General features: G+C 39.2%; 1 protein-coding gene across 1 annotated transcript in view; it reads left to right on the top strand.

The window, feature by feature from the left end:
* The first annotated feature begins 2,805 nt into the window (after positions 1–2,805).
* rassf7a (Ras association domain family member 7a) overlaps positions 2,806–16,877 on the top strand; it is a 35,602-nt gene continuing 21,530 nt past the window's right edge. Inside the window, exons 1-2 of the mRNA XM_058645984.1 lie at positions 2,806–2,893; positions 7,126–7,257. The gene's annotated coding sequence lies outside the window, so the exon portion shown is untranslated. The remainder of the gene's footprint in view (positions 2,894–7,125; positions 7,258–16,877) is intronic.

The raw sequence follows: 16,877 nt of genomic DNA, 5'->3' as shown, positions 1-16,877 counted from the left end.
ATATATATATATATATATATATATATATATATATATATATATATATATATATATAATGATGGCTAATGCTACTTGTTTAAAAATGGCAATTATTGTACCAATCAATAAATTGGACAACCTTTACACAGAAACAAACAGACATTTATGCCACATTATGAAATTAATAGAAGTGTGTCAACATTTGCTTTGTCTACAATGAAAAATAATACCAACTGATAATATTTGAGTTCAATTCATGATCAACTCAGTTGGATTGCAGTGACATTCCCACAAAGACACAACCAAATCAGTCAAAGACATGACATGTATTAGTACCATCATACAATGTGTACTGAGCAAGATATGGTTGTTTTAAAGTGCTTTACAAATAAAGCTGGATTGGATATATGAAACATTTACAGTTAATGGTGGTAAACCACACACCAACACCTAACATCATGATAGAAAGGGTATGTATTTATAAGAAATAATTGTACATCCCATCTAAATCCAAGGCCTCTCTCTCCTATCTCGTAACAACAATTTGACAATTAATTCAAGCAGATTCTAAATCTGGATCCATGTTTACATCACTACTGAAAAAGCGGAACATTTCATCCAAATCTCTCTTTCACTTTTTGAATTCTATGCCAGACAAACACAAGACAAACACAGGCAAAAACACTGGCAAGGGTAATATTGACTTAGCATAGGTCACATTTTTTCCGATCCAATACTGTACCTGCAATTATCTACAGTATGAGTTCAGACAAGCCCGGCAGAAGCTGTTTGTACAGTCCACCTGAGACCACAGGTTCCTGCCGGAAGGAACATTCCATTCACTTCGCTTCAAGATAACTAATTTTCTGTTGACACCTTCATAATCAAAGGCAGACACACAGTCTTTAATGATATACAAAAGGCACATTATTTATAATTACTTCACCACATTAAAGCTCCCTGAACAAAGTTAAATGATTTTTAATCATCTTTATGACATGGAATTGTTACACCTGCGTGAAAAGACAAGCCATCTAATGTATATAGCAACTGTTTCTGTGTTTATACATCTCCTGTTGTACCTGAGTTGTTGTAGGTAACAGGTACTCTTCCCTCTTTGTAGGAGGAACTTCTGTTGAGGTCATTGTTGGCATGACAATGAAAAGTAGGTTAAACCCTTCATGAAAAATGTAGGTTTAAGCTGTTGGAATTGTGTTTGAAATGTAAGATATCAGATGGAGATCTTAAAGGAGCGACTTCACGCCACAGAGAAGCATTTACACCCATGACTTTCCTTTCTCTCATTGTTTTGCAAATCAATATACCGGGGCTAATACTGCATTTACTGCTCATTCTGCTTCAAGGTCATGTGTTCAGTGACTATGAGCAGAGGCTCTGGGGATAACCTGTACTTCAAAAGAAGAGAGGAGAAGAAAAGAAATGCATCAGGACTACAATAGACGGCTGTTTTCTGGCCTTCTTTTATTGCGCACATCATCCATTTTTAACAATAGTTTCTTGGCACGAGTTTAGAAAACGCTCCAGTCTTAACAAAGTCTGTTTAATAATCTATTCCGACAGAAGAAAGCCACGAACAGCTGTTGTAGGTTTCTGTTTGTCAGAAATGCCTCTTGTGGGGTCAGTGTTTATACTGCTTTCAGATTTGACATGTCCTCAAAGTCACATGTCATGCCACTCATACATTTTTGATTTTAAAGCAACATTTGGGCCACAAAAATAAAATGTGAAAAACACTTGCATTTGAGTATCAAGCAGATGGCTGGTTGCACATTTCCTTTCCTTTTGTTTAAACGCAATGAAAAGGTTATTACAGACACAATTTCCCCTTTTCATTTATACACTTCCTCCTCATCGTACAGTCGCTCACACACATGCAACAGCAAGTATATTTTAAAGGTGGAATGCAGTGCATCTGTGCATTAGTTTGTCAGACATCTCCTCATGGCCTCTGCAAATGACTTTCATAATCTCAGATCTGTCTTCAGAGGCAGTTACCAATAAGATAATCTGTTGCTGAACTGCAGTATAATATATCTACCACCATTAGGGGTGGGACAAGCACATCACATTAAAAAGCAAAAAAAAGGAGATTGTTTACTGGAATAATTGTGAATGGGGGAAATTATTAATATTTCACATAGCTCACCAACATACAGTCTTCATGATTTATTTTGAAGTGCCATAAGGGGAAGCCTGTGTCATTCTGGGAAGTCATGACCTCATGTAACATTTCTAAAATTGTCTTATCTGCTTCCTTTATATTTGTTTCAGAACAGGTTTTAATTATCTGTAAATTTACAAGTATGAATATGCAGAGGGCTAGAAGGCTTACATTTAAGAATCTATAAAAACATATATATGTTTGCAGGCATATTTTTACAATTATCCTAATATTATTTTGAATCCTACTTATTTCAGTTGAGGATAATCACAACAAGAAATGTTCATATTGTCCCATGCCTTGGTACCATCTCAGCTATGGTTGCTAGAGAACCTCCTCATACTTTAGAGTCAGATTAAGTCTTGCAGTCTATTCTGTAAATCTGGGACTTTCTCAAGCCAATCTTAAGTTTATCAAAACAGACAAGGACCTAATTCCAAAGAAGTCAGCCCTGTAACATATTTGTATGCTATTGCCTGTTCCTGAGAAACTGTTGTCTCTTCTATGCCATTGTGTCTAAAATCACAGGAATGACTGAAACTGAAACCATACCTTACATAACGACTGAGTGTATTTTCTCGACCATTGATACCTTTAATTTGAAAGTGGTGACCGGAAATAGTATTTTTGCTACTTCCGGGGGTGACTTACTTGACAAAAGCGGATTTCTGACCAAGTGGACTGTCAGACCGGAGGATGAAGCCCTCGGTCGTATCGACTGACTAATCTCATGTAAGTTGTTTTAACCTTTTTCTTTTAGAATAAAGTGTAAGTGAACGTAAGTGTGAGTGGTTTTGGACTTTTGGACGAAGGCTGCAACAGGTGGAATAAAGTGAGCTGTGAGCGCTGCACCTGCACGCTGAAGTCAGGCTAACAAAGATGAACTCAGACAAAAAATACAAACTTTCCCCGCTCGTTGACATTAATTGCAGATGAAGTTATGTACTACGTGTCACTGGGTTTAAGTGTCTTGGCTCGTTTTACGACCAGTGTGATTTACAGTTTAACTTTAACTTGAACAGCAAACAGTTAAACTTGTGCTAGCGTGAACAACACTGCTAAACTACAGTCAGTAACTGTGCGGTAAAGTTGCTAAAGACACAACTATCAACAAAAATGGAGGTCATTGTATTCCAATAATATTCTGAGAGGTCCAGAAAGTGAATATTTTGTGATAAAGAGGTCCACAAAGTCATAATGAGTTGTCTTTTAAATCAGTGCAAGATCCTTTGGATTTAAAGGGGAACTGTTAAAATGGTTCCTGCAACCCCAAGTCCAAACATTGCACGAGCGTGGTCTGCCATATCTTCTGAAATATGAAAAAACAGAGATGTACTTATACACAGTTGATGTGCATGCACATACAGTGAAACTGCCTATTTAATTTTTTTAAACATAGCACCTAATTTAGTGTGTCAGCAACAGCTGGAGAGTGATAATGAAAGTGTGTTCATATCTGTACATGTATATTACATGTCATTTACAGTATACAGTGAAATGTTACATCCCACTGAGAATCATCACATGATAAGAGGAGACAAAAAGGGATAAATAAAAAAAAGATTTTACACATTAAATATCTTGACTGGCTAACCATGACAAAGGTTCTCTGTTTTTGCCTGTACCAGGGAGAAAAGTATCCATATTGCTGTGTTTATCAGCTTCAGGGGTTACGCAGGTCCTCATTTTTCTTCTCCTCTGGTCAAGATGTTTGTGGGAGGAGGAATGAGGCTTTTTATGTTAGAAAATGCTCACTGTCACTGCATTCTGTGTGTTGAAGTCCTATTTATTACTGGTGTAACAGACCAAAACGCCTAACCACAACCGAAAACAGAATCATATTCTACAATATGTATATGTATGTATATGTATGTATATGTGTGTATATATATATATATATATATATATGTGTACATAGCTTAAATTACATTACCGCACTACTCACATTTTTCTTTTAACACTGCATAATCACCAAACCTGACTAACCTGATTATTTACAAATTTGCTCATAAAACACCCTGGACAAAACTTTGTGTTTAATATCTAATTAAACATTAAACGTGTACAGAAAGGATTTATGTTAATCAGTTTGACTACCATCCTGTTTTTTCATGTTTCACCTGACGGAACATGTATTTTTCTCTTCTTCCTAATCTTAGTTCCCTGTATTCAAATACAGCATTGTTTTCTTCCCTCTTCTTTATCTTTTCTGTTTCATGTACTGACCAAAAGTGAATTGCTCATTTTTGTAAACAGCTGAGTTTTAAAATACAGAAGCCATTATGTGTATTGTGGTATGCCTTGATTAGTTTCTGGAGTAATCATTGCTGGGTTTTATTGTTAGAAGTTAATGTTCTGTGTTCACTACCGAAACAGTATGAGTGTGTGGCACAATTTTTCTACTTCTCAGTCTCGCTGTTCTCACTGTTCATTATGCAGAACCCGTAGAAGATAATACGTAAGGGCAAAATTTAATTTAAACAGCCAAATTGTTCTGATTCTGTGAATGGATATACAGCACACTTTGTGATGCAGTCGAATCGATTTAGTATTTCGCCTCCAGTGTTTTCCTTTGATAAATTAGTGGTACACTCTGTGCACAATGCTCAAATAAATTGAAAAGTCAGAGGGGGTAAAGTTTATAGGATTGTTTTTAGTTGCTCTCAGCCCCCTGCACACTATGAAATGTGGACATGATGACTCATCTGTCCAGCTGCTCGTCTACCAGCTGAGAATTACACCCCCCCTGTTACCAGTGTTCATCTTGCAGACACTAAATCATCGCAGTGCCATCACCATTGCCCTTTCTATTACTTTGTCGACTGTCAGGAACTTGTCTGGGATAGTTCTCCATCATTCTTAACATGCTGCCAAGAATCAATTTGCAGTTTTAACATCATGGAAGTGTAAAAATACCCACACTTTTTTTTCAGTTGAACACAATAGATCTCGAGCAGAATGGGGAAGAATAGCAGCAGTGGAGACGGCAAAGCTTTTTGAAATTTGCAACTTCATTGTTTTAAAGAAACAAAACAAAAAACTGTAGGAAAGAAAGAAAGTAAGAAAGAAACTTGATGATGGACAAATTAAATGTAATAAATGATATTCAGCCCTGTCCTCCGTTTTAAAAAGATCACTACAAATATTAATGCTAATGTGTCGCCTTGTGCTTGAAGTAATGTTGCTGGCAAAATAGAGCAGACGAAGGACAAATCAGTGTTTTCACTGGTGTCTTCACTCTTGCTGCTCAGAGCTGAAGCAGATAAAAAAAAATTGTTCAGAGTCATTTGACCCAGGGGTGAATTCTAATTAAACAAATAAAATGTTTAAACCAGGGATTAAACATGTTTTTTTTGACAAGTGTTCAAATAATTATTAATTTATTTTTTTGGGAATCTTTGAAAAATACTGTCCACATTGTCACTTCTCTTATTGTGGCCCATCAGCTACAGCACCCTGTCACATTCACACAGTGGAGAGGTAATTGAGCCACTTTTTACATGGTGACTGCGTTTCTGAAAATGAGAGACTGCTGTAGCTGAAGTAGTGTAATTGTCTGGCGCGGAGGCGATGTATTACAAGACGGATGATTGTGTCCAAGTGTAACGTACATTGCTGAGAAAGTGATAGGTGTGTGATTTCAGTCTGGGTATTAAACCTGCTGCCAAACATTCACAGAATATAGTGTCTTCCCTGTTCTGTTGTGGAATTCATGCAGAGAACCTCGCTGCAATTTAGTTTACAGCCCTGGGCAGATGCCAGTGTGCATAGTTAAAACATGATACACTATTGAAGGGTATGATTAAAGCATAAACATGTATTTATAGTTACAATATAGTTGTTGTCTTTGGTTTAGGATGTTAGATAAACCTTATTTATGCAGGTTACAACACAGCGCAGGTTTGAGATTCTCAAAATTGAGATTCCTAAGCTTGAGGCTTGTATGATTTTTAGCACAGCAAGATGAATGTGTTTTAAATAGTAAAAATGGCCAAATTGTTTGTATGCCAATGCATTCTCTTCAGGGGTATGCTGATGTCGTAATGAATCATTTCTGCATCGCTGACTTATGTAGATGATGTTGGAGTACTGGCTTCATTGGTGTCTGTGAATAAAAAATGTTCAGAATTAGAATCAGCATCTCATACATCTAAAGCTGCTGTAGCCGTTTGAAAACCAGTGGGTAGTTCCACATTGATCATAAAGGACACCTGAAGAACTTGAGGAAACTCTGGGTCTGGGGTAGATCTGCTCAGTATTTCTGAGTTTTATGCAACATTGTTAACGATTGTGTGTTTTTAAAATTAACCATATGTCTTATAAGGTTATTCTAACCATTGTATTTGCACTTTGATTTAACTGGCAATGGGTTGTTTGGAGGGTGAAACGTTTGGAGGGTCATTTTAGAAATGTATTTGGTTATTAACTTGATTATTAATGAATAAACAATTATAATTCTATGGTTGGGGTTATGGGGAAGCTGTTGAGGAGATGTATGTATGTAAATTATAGGTATGATATAAACGGATCATAGTTTTTTTTCTACAACTCGGTTCAAAATCCCAGCCTCTGTATACTTTAATTCTCCTCCTTTTCCCTCCTTTCTTTTTCTTACTGTGTACTTACTTGCCCTCAGCCTTCAGCCCCAACACCCTCCACCCCCCCCATGCTGAACTTTGTTGTTTTTTTTTCCTCTCACTCTCGTCAGTGCACAGGGAGTGGTGTTTGAGCAGTCATGTGACTTTTTGTCTGAACACAATTGCCGGTGTTTGCCATTGGCCGATTGTCTTTGAAAGAGCGTTGGTTTCCCGGGTGATGGGGAATGGCGGCACCACTTCACTTTTCTCTTCAGCTACACCCCGCCCACCCCCTTCCACACTGCCGCCTCCCCTACTCGCCCGGGCCAGCCCTCCCCTTTGGCATTGCTCTGAGTCTGTCTCACTCAGTCGCTGTCTCTTCCACAGGCTGTGGTGGAGGATCAGGTAGCCCGTGAACACAGCACACACACAGACAGTGACAGGACTGTCTCACTCTTCCTCCATTACGCCGCCTTCTTGTTCATCAGGCATCCACAGAGTGCTTTTTGACTGCAACAGGTGAGTAACACACAAGATTTGGTTGTAATGTCAGTGTTCACTTTTGTTTTGTTTTTTAACTTTCATTCACCACATTGCTTAACTTGTTCTTGATCCTACAAATGCCAGATTAGATTAGTGATTGATTAATGACTAATTGTTTAAATTAAAACCAAGTGAGTCACAGTTTATTTGACAGAGGCTAATATCAGGTGTATTAGTCACTATGATAACATCATTTGAGGTGTTTATAAAAATGACTGATATGCTCTTAGACAATAGGTCAGGCTGATTATGATCCTGTTTTTACTTTTCAGTATTATGACCATGTACTTTGCTGTGTATTAACTTAAGTGTGTGTGTGTGTTTGTCTAAGACATATTTGTTATGGTGTCCAACCATAACAACAGAGCTATCTGTGTTTAAAACCATGTAAGGATAACGCAGACATAACATGATGGACCAAAGTTATTACTCTGCTGTAATGAGAGCAGTCCGGTAGGCTTAGTTCTTATGCTCCATGAAAGATTCAACAGCTGTGTGCACTCTCTGCTCTGCTGGTCTCATCATGGCTCAAACACAATATGGGTTGTGTTTGGGAAGCGAACCACTCTGTTAGGATTTTCTGGCATGGTCACCGTCCTGAAGTGTGCCCTGAGCTCCCCTTCTTGGGCTGCACTGACCAGGTGGTTATGTCTGTGTTTGGTTACCATGGCAATGCTGAAAACTGGCTCCCTGCCCCTCCCTCAGATGCACTCTATCTGATGACCTGGAGGATCCCTTGCACATACACACTCACCTTGCTTACACAAACACACACTTGCATCTGTTTGCTGACACTTAACCTCTCACATAGGCAAGGGATTGATCAAAGAATTGTTTGTAAAAGGTAGAAATAAATGGAACTAGAGAAAGCATTCTCCTAACCAAAAGCATTTACCGTTGTTTTTAAAAAACGTCCTGAATCTGGATCTGAATTGGGATCTCCACCAAAATATAATAATTTCTTCCTTGGGTCATAACCTGCATAACCCCAGGTTATTTTTAAACCATATTTACTTCACTTAACCTATGTTTCGGACTGGTTCACAGATATTTGTTGCTTATATAAGATGACGTAAATAATGTGAAAAAGACTTATGCAAATCCATGTTAGCCTCCCCTCAGGCTGCACACTTTTCTCTCTGTCAAACCATTATTGTCTGACTGTTGACCTTAGACCACCTTAGGCAAGTGAGCCTTTTTTTCTAAGTAGGAAAGGTCTAATGCTGTATAACATCTTTCATCCTGACTTGCTAAAATTACCTAACCATCTTTTGCTGATTAGCCACACCATTTAAACCACCCACATAATTGTGTAAATCAGCATGTCTCTTAAGACAAGACAAGATTTGTGAAGTTTGCATGTGGTATCAGTCAGCAAGACCCTTTCTAGGTGGGCCTTCCATGGTGGGAATATTTTGGTAGCACATCCCACAGATGCTCAATCAGATTGAGATCTCTTCCGTTTGGAAGCCAAGTGGACATCTTTTTGCAGTGTAATAGGATGCTTAATCCACTGCCATCAGAGTGATACCACTGTAATCAAGGTGTATTGGTGTTATGTGGTAAAATATGCCACCAACTGACTAGTTACTTTGCTTCATGGGCCAGTTTTGTCACTGGGTTTGTCCATTCTAGAGCTTTCAGGGGTTTAGAGAGGGTCAGCATATGCACTTTGTCCAGTCTACAGCTAAACATCTCCATATGCTTCATTTTGTATTCCATCCACTTTTTTCTGTGTGCCTACTGCCTATACACCATACTGGGCAGCCATCACTCTCTACATGCATCAGTGAGCCTTGGGCATCCGAGATCTTTTAGCTGGTTCACTGCTAGTCCTCTGTTGAGGGAATTTTGGTCAGTACTAATCATGGTTTATAAGACCTGCTATTTTGAAAAGCTCTGACCAGTTGTTAAGCCATCACAATTGAACCCTTGTCAAAGTTGCACAGATTTCCATGACTTGCCAATCTTTTCGTCAACTTGAAGAACTGAACTGATTCAACGTGCGTCATCATCATTCGCCATCTTAAGTGTAGAGAAGTAGATTTGATTTGAGGCTCTATTTAGTATATATTTTGTTCTAGACGTATCAGTTGCTTGTCAGAATTCAGTGTTTGAAGAATCATTATGTGAGGCGGAAGCAGGGCTGGAGTGGGTGTCATCGATCCATAGTCTAGTATTGTCTAGCTGATGCAACCAGGAGGAAACTAGTGCTGATGCCTTGTTGTTGCTTCTGACGGGGTTACCATGATGTCACCACTGCTGACCCGACAGTCCCGACATTCTTGCTGATAGAGCTTTAGACGTACATTAAGGAGAGTATGTGGGAGATGTGTGGGAGAGATACACATATGCACACATATGGCCTTTGTCTAAACCCAAATTAGTAATCTGGCATATCCACCCATCTACCCACACATCGCGCGCCCCCCCCCCCCACACACACACACACAATGTCATTAATTCAGTGCCATGTACATGGCTACTCCAGCACACACTCAAACCCCCAACCATCCGCATAAAGATTGAGATGGCAGCCTCATCAGCCTTTTTAAAATTCAACAGTTCTTTAAGTGTCTACTCGAGAGCCTGGTAAATCAGTTGTGCCTATGTCCTCTTCTTCAAGATGAGCTGTCTGTTGTTAAAGCTGCAGTAGACGGGAGTGCTGGAAAAACAAGTCGTCGCCATGTCTAATCTGCAGGTTATTATAATACTCTCGTTTTGTGATTGTCCTGAGCTCCTTTCATAGGATGAGCATTAACAAACACTCTTTCTTATTCAACAGATGCCCAGAGGCAATTTCTCATTCTCTGAAACTCTTCGTCTATACCCGTTTTGTTGACTTTATTTTTCAGACACATGTTAAATCAAGTTAATTGTCTGACTTTCATTTAGACAGGTGTAGGCAGGTGTTGCTGGGGTAGCAACCATGACAAGTGGGTGTACTGGAACAGCCTATAGAAAGGCCCATTCTCTTTTTGAATTGCCTTGTGACTGGTCTAATCCTCTCATTACACTACAAATGCACTTGTCGTGCGATATGACGATACTAGGTCGTGAAATGTTTGGTGTTGACGATCTGCCAAAGCAGAGAGATTGTAGTGTCATCTATAGGACACATTCTATCCATTGCTGTTCAAGGCTCTTGTACGGAAGCATCAGGTTTTTTTCCCGTCAGCCAAATCACACTATTTGTTGGTCCCTAAAACAAACTAATGGAGTTATTTTTTGTCATATGGAATATGCTTTTCGGCACAAACAACAGTTATTTGCTGACGTCAATGGAGCTGTTTGTACAACGGATTATTGCCGAATCCTGAGATGTGTCTGTGGAGGGGGCGGCGCTTACTCACACAGAGACACAGAGTGGTCACAGTGGAGAATGTTAAATGTTCATAAGCTGATAATAGTCTTTGTCTGAAGTGTAACAAGACTTTTGCTTGCGTTAACTTTCCTGTTTAGGTTATAGACTATGGTCAGAAAGCACAGGGACATATTTCCTCCAGGACTGTAGCTGTAGCTGTTTCGGCTGACACTCTTACTCCTAAAGGCACCGCAGCACTCTTATGCGTAACATGCATAAAGGTGTACTCTACCTCCCAAATTAAGATGCATTTTTCAAAATAACCAAAACAGTCTGAGACTGAGTGTACAAAATGCTCTGTATGCTGGCTCGCACAGAATTGGCCAAAATGCTCTGTTGTTTGTCGTTTTTTCTTTTACGAGTATAATTTTACATTGGCAAGTAGTTTGGTTGCACTGCTCAGTAACAAAATAGTAAAAAAAAATCTATTGTTAAAAATCAATGTAAAAATCCAAAAAAATCGTGATAATGATATTTTATCCACATCTCCAACCCTATTTGTGAGGCTGTAAACAGAGCCTGGAGGAGGTGCAAAAGTGTTGTTGTCTCTCCCAGGTCACTTAATTTATGTTATGATGAAGATTATTATAGAATTATTGATCACTAATGCTTCCCACCCCAAAAAACAAACCCTTCTGTACCTGCCTTCTGTACAGTTTTGTTTAACTAGTGAGATGACAATGAGCGAAACAGTGTTTTAAACCAGTCATGTGGTTGGAATAGCTGCAGCCACATCATGTTAGGTTGATACACAGTGTAAGACATGAAGTAAGGGCCAGTCAAAAGAGAAAATTATGACAGAAAATCCTCACGAAACCTCAAGCCACAGTGTTACCAAAGAAGACATCTGAAGCATTGCCATCCCCTGGAGAATACATAATGCAAGATTTTTACAGTCTGAAACCCAAAGTATGTGCTGGTGGCTGTTGTGATGTCTGCAGAACAGTAGACCATAGTGTCTTCTCTGACTAGCGCCCCCTGCCATATGACAAAAACACAATGACTGACTTTGGTGCAAAATTATGGTTGAAAATCAACGATTTAAGTGGCTGATAAAAGTAATTGAACCTTGTTTCCAACTCCCTGGCCACAAATATTTCTCTCGGACAGTACTTCTCTTGCTATATACGAACTGCAGAGAGGGAATAGAAGGAGAGCTCTGAAGTGTGTTTTACTTTGTTTCCTTGCATGTGTTTGTTTGTTTTTTTGCTGGGTTTGTTTGCCAGCAATTTAACCTATTTTGTGCTCTACAAAGAAAAAGTCACGGCATGTTATTTAATTAACTTTATTTAGAACTGATCATGAATTTATTTTGTTCTTCTTTAAAGATTGTATTTAATATATACCTGTTTTATCTATCTAAATTCATTTTCAGAATGTGTGCTACATTCCTTGCTTTAAATTTCACTTCAGAGTAAAGGGGAACCTTTAAGCTTAGCATAAATATTGGTGTGATTTATTGTGATATATATATCGATATCAAATGTATATTGTGGTAAGATTTTTTTCCATCTTGCCAAGCCCTACTTTGAGCATGCATTTCTGCTTGCGTGTTTGTGTGCTTTTAGAGCATGATTGTAGCCGCAAAAGGTTTTCTTAGTCTAACACTACTGCTGTTTTCCTTTGATCCAGTAAAGCCACAGAGAGAAAGAGATGACAGGCCTAGTGCAGTGAAAGCTTTTAAATGCTGTTGTTCGTGCAGGTGTTTGGGTTGTTTTTTTGGTTTTGTTTTTTTTTTCCCCAACAGAGTCTCAGTGTAATAGAATGCATTGCAAATTTTTTTTTTCTAATAATTGGACAAAGGAGGGTGAATGGTACATCCTACTTCTATGAGGAAGACAAAATTGACTTGAATAGACTTGACTAGACAAACATCTGTAAGACAACATTGTTAGACAAGCAAATTGAAGCCTGAGGCACTGCCTGTGGAAATGTGTACGCACAATGACTGGACGCCAGTAAGTGTCACCAGGAGGCATTTCCCTTGCTCTGTGTGGGGCTTGCAAAGCTTTTGTTCACCTCTGACACCTGACCTGCACCCACCTCATACCTCCCTTGTTACTAACCTATATTCCTGTCCACCGACTGCCCCCCCACATCCATACCCCCTCTTGTTGACTCCTGAGGCTTGTATGGAGGATATGCGCTTGGTGGAACACCTTGGAGAGTTCATTTTAACTTTCTTTTTCCTCTTGTTGCGATGATATGGTTGAACAAGATATCCATATTTATTACCAACATACCATACAGCTGAGTGATTAGGCAAAGTTTATGGCTTTTCAACAGTCCCATCTTTTTTTCCTGTACCAATCAGGCTGGCTGTAACCTATATCCATTAACTGATAGGAGAGCCAAACAACAGAGTGTGACACATGCTACAGCTTTATCTCAAGAGACACAGAGCAAGTGTATATATCTAGAGGCAGGATGGAAAACAAACTTGCTTAGCTACAGGGCATGACGGTGACATTTTAAAACACTGGTTAGATGTTTTTTGACAGTACCGTCTGAAAGCCATAGAGGATGCAGCTTATGATAACTAACTAAGCTCAAGTTGAATTCATTTCTAAATAATGCTGGTCATGTCCAGTAGCCAGTGTGGACTGGTTTTGAATAAACTGGGGGGGGAAAGGTGTGTGATAGAGAAAGGGTGCCAGAGTGTGGCCAGTGTCCTGACAACTTAAGCTGCTAAAAGCCAGCTAAGATTCTTTGCTTGCTATGTTAGTCCAACCTGAAAATATTCTTCAGAGAGAAGGCAATTAGGCTGCCTGTTTGTTTTTTTTCCTGGCTGCTTTTCGATCCTGTTTTTGGAGTAACACAAAATTTGTTTACCAGCACCCTGCATGTTGATCCAGTTCAAAGGCTCTTCCTGTCATTTTCATTTTGTACTCTCCTGTCTCCTCTTTGTCCTCACTTCTGTGCATTTTTAACTCAGCCGCTGTTATTTGAGAATGATATAGTGACAGGCATTTGCTTCCAAAACATGAATCACCTTCTGAGCCATGTTTCTGGGAAGAAAACAAAAGGCTTTGTCTGTTCTTGGTGTGGGATGTGCTATATTTATGTCTCAGCAGTGCAATTACCTTCACTGGCAAAAGCTATCTCCACTGTCATAATGATACACAAGTCAGAGCTACACTACTGGAGCAACAGCACTTGCCTGACCATAATAAGATAGCAATACTATACTTAGGCATGTTTGGCACAAACAGAGCATTACTACCTTCCATCGCTTGCCATGAGAATGAAAACCAATGTCAACAAAAGTTCAGGATTTTGTAAGTTGTTTTGACCTCTGAAAATAGAGTTCCAGACCACTGACCACTGAGGCTCTCGCCTTGACCAACCTGTTGTCCACCTGTTGAAAGCTGTTTTTAGTGGAAGGCTGAATAAACGGGGTGAGAAGAAGGGGCAGACGAAGATTTGATGAGACAAGCCATAGTAGCAACAGTGTGCTACTCATTGTTGGTGAATAATGGCCAACAAAGACACCATCAGCATGTATTACCCTCTCTCTGCTACTCTTCACAGAACCTATTTAACTGTTGCCAGACCCAACCAGTCCATTTCTTAGCCTGAGAGCTATCCTCTTGTCTTCTTGGGGCTCTGTTATGGCAGGCTAGCCACACTTTGGACAGATAAATACCTACCAACCTCTGTTGAATATTAACTCATTAGTAGATATAACAATAGAAAACAGTTACGTAGCTGCACAGACAATGGAGCTGAGTGCATTTAAACATTTTCTGCAATAAGTAAAATTGGTAAATGGATTCTGAAAATGCCTGTTTTTCAAGTATATCATCCCATGTTTTCTTTAGCTTCTTTGCTGAATGCAGAGGGAGGGTTGGAAGAGGAGGGGGAAATGGGATTGCAAGAATGTTTGAGTCACACAGAGAAAGAGGGGATGATATGTGGGGGTTTGACAGGGGAGGATGGACGATGGAGGCACAGCAGTGGGAGGTGCCCTCAGGAATGCCTGGAAGGTGTCAGGGAGGTCTGGAAGGCTCTGGACTGATAATCCTCCACATCACATTATAATACCCTCACTCACCACTGGACCACTTGGCCTGGGGATCAGAGTTCTATCAGCCACCCTGTATACTTTCTCAGTCCTGACAGACAAAAATGAAAATTGCTTTCTCCATAAATTCACAATCACAGGGGCCTAGTATTGCAAAACTTAATATGAGCCTTCACATAAACATGCTTCCAATGGAACAGAAAAATCTTTGCAGATAACACTGATAAACAGGACTTACAATACTTTTGGGGGTAAACTGGCAACTGCTACTTAAATCAGTTTCTGCTTGTCAACCTAGTTTGTTCTGGGGGAGAGAATGATCAAACAATCACAATGTATTGCTATTCATTTTTTTTCCCACAGTGTGAGGGGATGTTTTTAATGATTTACCTTCAACATACCACACTGTTGATATGGGATTTCATGTGCAATTTTTAACAACTACAAAACAGATGACCTGGGGCCTGTGAAAGTGTCTGTTGCACAAGACACTTTCACAGGCCCCAGGTCATCTGTTTTGTCATACCCCGCAATAAGGATGAATTGCCCCGTGGTAATCTTCACCACTTCATGATGCACAGCTGAAGGGTAATACTGTCAGGATCTGTGAATTGTACTTAACTTCCCTGCGCAACCTTTTCTCACTGTGGCCTCTGGTCTCAGGACCCCCCCCTCCCCCCTTTTCCTAGAGTGTGGTTTAAGTGATTTGTCTGACAGCACAGCTCTTACATGTGCCAAAAGCTTTGCTTGATAGACCGATCAGTGAAACAGTTCACATGGATGTGAACTGACTCTCTATGGGACTCGGTGACTCAACCAGCTGAAAGCCACATCATTCGTCATTGTGGGGTTTTGTTTGCATGATTTCATTCATGAAATTGATGTAATTAGTCTAAGACCTCTATTTTTGGATGATCTGCACTATACAGTGTGATCACTGGTTATTAGACACTGTGACTCCATGTCATTGTTTGTGCATGAATCTACAATATAATGTTGAATTAAAACAAAGTAAAGGTGAAGAGGTGAAGAAAGTATTGTCACTGGAGTTCCGTGACTACTGTGGTTTTGCGGAGTAGGAAGTAAAATGTCATTTAAAAAAAAAATATTTTTATATATGTATATATAATATATATATATATATATATATATATATAAATAGGTTTTCAGCTTTCTGCCCTGGAGGTGTTTAAAAAGGTTTGTCAAGCATTTGTTAAAAATGTTATTATTTAACATTCATGCCTTATTCAAGGAAAATAAGCAACCACATAAATGTTTTTTAAAAATTCTAAATGATTTTTCCAGTATTGACCAGAAAGAGATGTAAAATTCCTTTTTATAAGAAATTAAGAAGAATTAAAACCTAACTGATCTGATTCGCTGATATATTTGTACTTGTTTTAATATGTGCTTATTAACAATAAAAATGTACAGCACATAAATGTAGCAGTGATTTCATAAATTAAAATAACAAATGTATTTGTTAGCCTTGAAATTTAGTATCCTTACTAAGATGTCATTAGTAACAATAGTCAGACTTGCACTTTTAGGAAAGTTGCCCAGTATCATGTCTCATCTTTTAAGTTTCAGGTTGGTGGGGGATGGTAAAGGAGAATGACATGAAAAAGTCTAATGGTAGTTTAAACGTAAGCATGAGGGAGTTGTAAAGATGGAGGGTGGGGTCTGACTCATGTGGAGTGGCTGCTGTCGGTCACACTAGTTTTGGTCTGTTTGTGTTTTCTAATATGTCCGAGGTGGAGACAGAGACATTGTTTTTAGCTTTGTTTTATTTTGTTTGTGTTTCTCTTTTAGCCAGAGTTATAATTTGGGTCACTGCCATCTCATCTTTATGCTGGATGTTGTCTAGGTCAAAAACACACACACACATTCTGTCATAACATTTCTTCTGGGACTTTACCCAGGCTTAAATTCATTTCCTGGAGACTTGTCTATACCTTATAACCAAAACCACCTTCCCTAAACCTCCCAACATTAACCACTAACCCAGAACCCCCCCCCCCCCAATTAGGGACACAATTTTTGTCCCCAGTTGGATAATACATCCACAATAGACTGGCTTTTAGTCTGAAATTTCTCAAAGGTTGCCTATGACAGATATCACACACCTACACACTGTAATTGCACCTGGTGTGCTGGACTATGACCTCATTCCAGGAAAAGGAAGAGATCACCTGATGCGCTCATTTG

Source organism: Solea solea, chromosome 12, assembly GCF_958295425.1.
Source record: "Solea solea chromosome 12, fSolSol10.1, whole genome shotgun sequence".
NCBI lineage: Eukaryota > Metazoa > Chordata > Actinopteri > Pleuronectiformes > Soleidae > Solea > Solea solea.
This window is presented reverse-complemented; position numbering and strand designations above follow the sequence as displayed.